General features: G+C 40.8%; 1 non-coding gene across 1 annotated transcript; it reads left to right on the top strand.

The window, feature by feature from the left end:
* Nucleotides 1–5,373: 5,373 nt before the first annotated feature.
* On the top strand, nt 5,374–5,447 carry Trnat-ggu. Its single transcript has one exon. It is a non-coding gene; the product is annotated as a tRNA-Thr (tRNA).
* The last annotated feature ends 980 nt before the right edge of the window (nt 5,448–6,427 follow it).

Below are 6,427 nucleotides of genomic sequence, written 5' to 3'. Positions count from 1 at the left end.
TTAATTTAGTTACTCTATCTGAAATAACTAACATCATATCAGGTTATACAGATGGTTCGGTGTACTGAGATCAGGTGGGAACAGCATTCATTATTTTGAAAAACAATGGAGGAATAAAAAAAAAAGAGGAATATGTCCCTTGTCAAAGCACAATAAAATATTCTATACAGAGGCTATTGCCATATTAAAAGGCCTTGGATATATTTTTGCAACAAAAGATGGACACCATTGTAACACATACACGGACAGCCTATCAGTCCTGCAAGCATTGGCATATCCAAATAATGAAATTTTGTTAATTAACGAAATTAAGCATAGACTCCAATCACTGAATACATTTAATACAAGATCACTATTTCACGTCAAAAGCCACTTTATTATATTAGGAAATGATCTAGCCGACGAATTTTCAAACTCGGCACGTTATCAGGGCCAAAAATTGCACCTACCGAGATCAAAACAAAATATAAAACATACAATAATGGGATTAGCACGTAGGAGCTGGGATCACTCTTGGCAAAACGATGGCAAAACACAAAACACAGAATTATTTAAATGAATACCATCAACAAATCAGATACCCATTAGCTTTCCTCCTAGAAACATCACCCAAATGATTACTGCACACGGCAGGTTTCTTTTGTAGTTTTATAGATTAAATATACGCAACCGCACTATTTGCCCCTGTGAACAAACACGTACTAGTATGGATCATTACTTTACTACATGTCATCTAGCAAGGCAATATATTCAAAAACTTTCAATTTCAAACATAAACTTGAATATTCGTCAAGCACTACTCAACTCTAAAGCTCGGATAAAAACTCTGGAGGCATATAAACATCTTTCAGGCAACATACCATAAAGAATTAAGATTAAAATAAAATAAAATATAAAACAAACTTGAGAATGGAAGATATCAATCTCAAGAAAAACAGCTACCGGAAAGAAAGTTGTTTTACAAAATAACTTTTACCCCAAGCAAGAACGGAAACCAAGAAAAAGACAACCAGCAGTCACTTTTACACACCAAACTGCAAAAATGCGCACTGTCGATGGCCTTGGAAGTCCCAAAAGCGGTGGATAGGGGGATTTGGATCGACTCCATTCTCCGGGCTTCCTTAGCTTCTTAGATCAAAAATTGCAAAAACGTCATTTTATGAGAAGACTCCATCTTTGGTTAGGAGAGCCGTGGACTAGTTCTTGGCTCAGAGATTCTCCTAGCTTACCATCCTGAACCAACACCACAAACTATGGCATTCGGAAAAGCTACAAAAAGACCAGGGGGCGTGATCATGTCGTATTACACCTGAGACTACGGTGGAAGAAATCGGAAGAACTTTCGGTAGAAGGAACAGACACAGAGAACGTCTCAAACTCAGCTCTGTCTGGAGCTGAGTTTGAGACGTTCTCTGTGTCTGTTCCTTCTACTGAAAGTTCTTCCGATTTCTTCCACCGCAGTCTCAGGTGTAATACGACATGATTAGCTACCACCAGCTCGCCTGCACTCTCACCGTCTTTTCACTAAAGGGGGCGTGAGTCAGTTTCATTCCCCGGGCTTCATTTAACCAACTACGACAAACAACCACGAACAGAGAAGACCCCCAAACTACAGCTCAGGAGGACCTAAGACTAGTTCCAGGTTCTGGGCTTCTCACCAAGCATAATGAGAGTATCGACAACAAAACTGGAACAAAAAATCATCTACTCTAAAATCAACAGCGTTTGTGTGGAAAAGTGGGACGAGGGGAGACACGCGTCGGTGTCTGTCAGAAGAAACATAAGACCAGGTATGTGGAGTGTAGCGAGGGCCTGGTTTACAAGATTCCTTTATCATGTGGCAAAGTATACATAGGTCAATCGGGACGTTTTATAAATGATAGGCTCAGGGAGCATGCACTGTCAGTTCGATCGTCACCTTCGGGAAATCTGGCTGTGCACTGTGACAGATCTGGGTGTGTCCCAAATTTTGAAAACACCAATATCTTGGCCCGAAACCGAAACAAAATGACAAGGGAGATATCCGAAGCGTTTTTCATAACTGAGTGCGTTAAAGTAATGCGTCAGCGCTCCATCGATAGTTCTGTTTGGCTCTGAGGTGGCGTTTTTTTAATCTTTCGTAAAGTAGATAGCGGACAGACAAGCACTGATTGGGTGATGTCGGATTCCCGTAGTACATGTCGTGATTTCACGGTGTATACTTGGTGTATATATGTGTGCGTTTTCCCAGAATAAACTTCAGTTGCAAGTAGCGCTCTGTGTTGTTCGTTTCTTTTACTTCTCCGTTGTTTTAAGCGCTTTTACCCTCAAAAAAAAAAAAATCAACAGCGTTCAGGAATGGACAACAAAAACAGACAGTGGAAAAAAAAAAAGGAGAATTGAAGTCGATCTCTTTTTACAGCACCTCAAGACCAATCACCAACACCCTACAACATATGAAAAGAAAAGTAATGCTGATGTAAACGACTAAATATTTAGTTTCGGCTTCAAGACACAACTTCATACCAACCCCCCCCCCCCCCACACACACACACACACGCACACACACAATATTATAGAAACACCTGCACAACAGTACAAAATAAATACGAAAACAGGAAGCTTAATAAGTGTGATCCTTCTCTTTCGGGGGAAAATTTAAATACTATGTAAATATGGAAATACCAAAATATTTATAGTAAAAAAAAACTACTGTAAAGAAAATAATCATAAAAAATTAAAAATAACGAATAAACAGAAATTATCCCTGCTCCCCCCCCCCCCCCCCAAAAAAAAAACAACATAAAAATATGGGGAAAGACAATTAATAAATAAAATGAAAACATACATGAGAGTACAAAGATACGCATGCATGCATACATAATTAGTTTAAAAAAAAACATTAAAAGAACAAGATTTCTAAATTGTTTCCAATTCCATTTCTTATATGTTCCAGTACTAAAATTCTAAACAAGAACAAGACAACGTCCTCGTCGTTAAGGAAACCAAAGACAAGAGGCAAGATCAAACGGAAAACCAATTAATATCTTAATACGAAAGAAAAAGACAAAAAAAAACAGAAATAATCATAAATGCCTGCAAGATTTCTTCCAAGAACGTTCCAATGCCAAGGTTCAGCTGCCTCCCTGTTTCTCTTTTTAATTGGTTTTAAGAATAAAGAAACTTTTGGCCAATTACGGCCCTCAATTTTTATTTTAAATTGGATCAAACCTGTTATACCGTCAGGTGGTACAGATAGGGAGAAACAGTTGTCGAAGAAAGTTTACTGCATTTCAATATTCCCGAATAATATCGAATTTCACGGCTGGGCTTGTGGTGAACATGTGGCGTGCTTGTGGGCGGTTTATTTTTCGGGATGTTTGTCGCATAAATATTATTTTACTCGACAAGGTGGGGAAAAGAAGGGACACTTTTTCCACGCTGCGTATTTCCGGGAAGGCGCTCCAACGTGACGCTAACCCCCTGCCCTTGGGTGAGGCCGTTTGTGGTGATTGGAAAGGTTTGCGCCGGCAGTATGAAGGTTTTCACCTTCATACTGCCGGTGGGTGTACCTGCTCCAAGAGTGGTACATTTAGTGCGCTACTACTCTTCTCACGCGCTCAAGGTCTTTCCGAAAATGTCTGATTTAGTGGTTTTCGATAACGCTCAGCAACTTTCTAATTGGAACCATATGTCTATTCCCACTAATTAAAAAGTTAATTAACAAATTTTAATTAATTCTTTGGCTAATTAGTATGCTTTTGGCAATCTCTGACGTCCGCCGTGGCTGGTAGTTTGTTCCCGAAGACAGTTTCTTTTTTTCATTTTTTTCAAACACCTTAATTTTTAGGATTTTGAAAGTCTTCGCAAAAACACCCGGAATAGTCGATAACGACATGTACACCCGCTCTTCTCAGTGATATTGAAATGAAAATAAAAATCGTCTCATACACATAAAGTGCGAAGTGTACATAAAGTGCCCACACCGACGCTCAGAACAGTGACTGTTTCAGCCTCATGCCAAGTGTCAATTTGGGCAAGGCTAGTGGTTTGCTTTTTACGCGCTATTTTCAAATCGGGCAAAAAGGGCAAAAAACGTGAAGCTTTATTCGTTATTATCTCAAACACTAAGAAACTTGTGCACATTCTTCTAATCGGTCTGGCATCGATAGCATTTGCCGTCGATTCTTCAATTGCAACATGACCCGTAAAACCAATAAGTAAGAAGTTAATTAACATATTCTAGTTCATTAGCCAACTTACCATAACGATTATACTCTCAGCTAAGTGTCTGCCGAGTTCGAGAAACACCTAGGGAAGACGGCATTCAGCTAGAAGTTTCCACTCTTTAAAAAAAAATGTTTTCATTGAAACACATCACCCCGGGCCTGTAATATTTTGGGTAGTTACTGACTAAATGTTTATTTATATATATATATCCCCATTGTCAAGAACTGACGTGAGCTCAATGGGCTCTGTTTCCTCATCGTCATCGTGGGAACCGAACATATATATATATATATATATATAATGGGATTGAGTGAAGATTGACAAGTGCAGCCGTAGTAATATTGAGAACGAAGAGGGGAGAAGGTGATTATTGAATTTATTGCATTAAAGTTAGGGAAAGGGAAAGGGAAAGAGAGCTGGCGAAAAATTGGGCCAGGAGCGGGGATTGAACCCGCAACCTTCGCCTGACCGGGTCGACGCCTTAACCGATTAGACCATCCTGGCCACTGGTTTCGGCGGACTCAATTTCTGACCAGCTCTCTGTGTACTGTTTAGTTTCGAATTCGCTTAACTGGGTAGACGACAACCGTTGCTGATTTAAGGCCCGCGCTATTTCCGACATGCGGCAGTGACGTGGCACGTCATCTCAGCTTGCAAATGTCGGAAAGGGCCCGTCTTCCAGGATATCTAGGGAACCACTCCTCCCCATAGGGACAGGCTGCACCGTATATATAATGGGATTGAGTGAAGATTGACAAGTGCAGCCGTAGTAATATTGAGAACGAAGAGGGGAGAAGGTGATTATTGAATTTATTGCATTAAAGTTCCCTTTCCCTTTCCCTAACTTTAATGCAATAAATTCAATAATCACCTTCTCCCCTCTTCGTTCTCAATATTACTACGGCTGCACTTGTCAATCTTCACTCAATCCCATTATATATACGGTGCAGCCTGTCCCTATGGGGAGGAGTGGTTCCCTAGATATCCTGGAAGACGGGCCCTTTCCGACATTTGCAAGCTGAGATGACGTGCCACGTCACTGCCGCATGTCGGAAATAGCGCGGGCCTTAAATCAGCAACGGTTGTCGTCTACCCAGTTAAGCGAATTCGAAACTAAACAGTACACAGAGAGCTGGTCAGAAATTGAGTCCGCCGAAACCAGTGGCCAGGATGGTCTAATCGGTTAAGGCGTCGCCCCGGTCAGGCGAAGGTTGCGGGTTCAATCCCCGCTCCTGGCCCAATTTTTCGCCAGCTCTCTTTCCCTTTCCCTTTCCCTAACTTTAATGCAATAAATTCAATAATCACCTTCTCCCCTCTTCGTTCTCAATATATATATATATATATATATATATATTGGAAAAAAATTGTTTTGTAAGTTTAGTACATACTGACACGCGACGGCACTTTAACGCCTTGGGGAAAAAATACTCTAAAAAAATCTCACCGTTTTTCGACACCTGCGATCCTGTAGTTTTCAGCGGCTCGCAGTACTCCAGTCCTCGGAGTGATGCCAGCTTGGTGCTGCAATTTTGGGGAGCAGGTATCTTAGGCACATGCTTTTCTCGCCTTGTAAAAGGTCCAGAGCGTCCACCAGAGGTTTCATGACCTAGAATAGGCCATTAACGATATGTGTATTTGGATATAGACGCACACTTGAATTTCCATCCCCCTGGCGGTACACTCCGTCAAAGTCTACCTCAACGAGGCGTCGTAGAACTGGTAGGTTTGGCCGCGTACAGAATTTTTCCCGGCGCTCCGGATGGTCGTTTAAAAGATCTCTGACGCATTTTATGGCGTTGTAGCGCTAATTCTAACGCGTTACATTAGATACAAGAAGGTACCTCTAAAAACACAAAAAGAAGCCATGATATCATTGAAATCAGTAACGTCAAAAAAACTCGAACGTGCGAATAACGTAAAACAAAAAGCGATGTACTTACGTTTTAGTGTAGAAGTTCGAACCCTATTTACAAGTCGATTCAAGTAAATATAAACACCTAAATAAAAATGCATCGACGTACCACGGTTTAAAAAATTAAATGAGTGCCGAGCTTCGTTGGAGCTACAACGATTATAGGTATGTAATCGACAGCGAGATAGATCATCCGACTCATCCCCATTCATTTCGCACTTCCACACCAGTTCAGAGCAATGCAATGGCTATACGGCATTACGCCATCTCAATGGAATCTAGCAACTCAATTGCAGAAAACAGTAA

Source organism: Ixodes scapularis, unplaced genomic scaffold (genome assembly GCF_016920785.2).
Source record: "Ixodes scapularis isolate PalLabHiFi unplaced genomic scaffold, ASM1692078v2 PGA_scaffold9__187_contigs__length_104089568, whole genome shotgun sequence".
NCBI lineage: Eukaryota > Metazoa > Arthropoda > Arachnida > Ixodida > Ixodidae > Ixodes > Ixodes scapularis.
The sequence above is the reverse complement of the archived record's forward strand: the minus strand, read 5'-3'. Positions and strand labels throughout refer to the sequence as shown.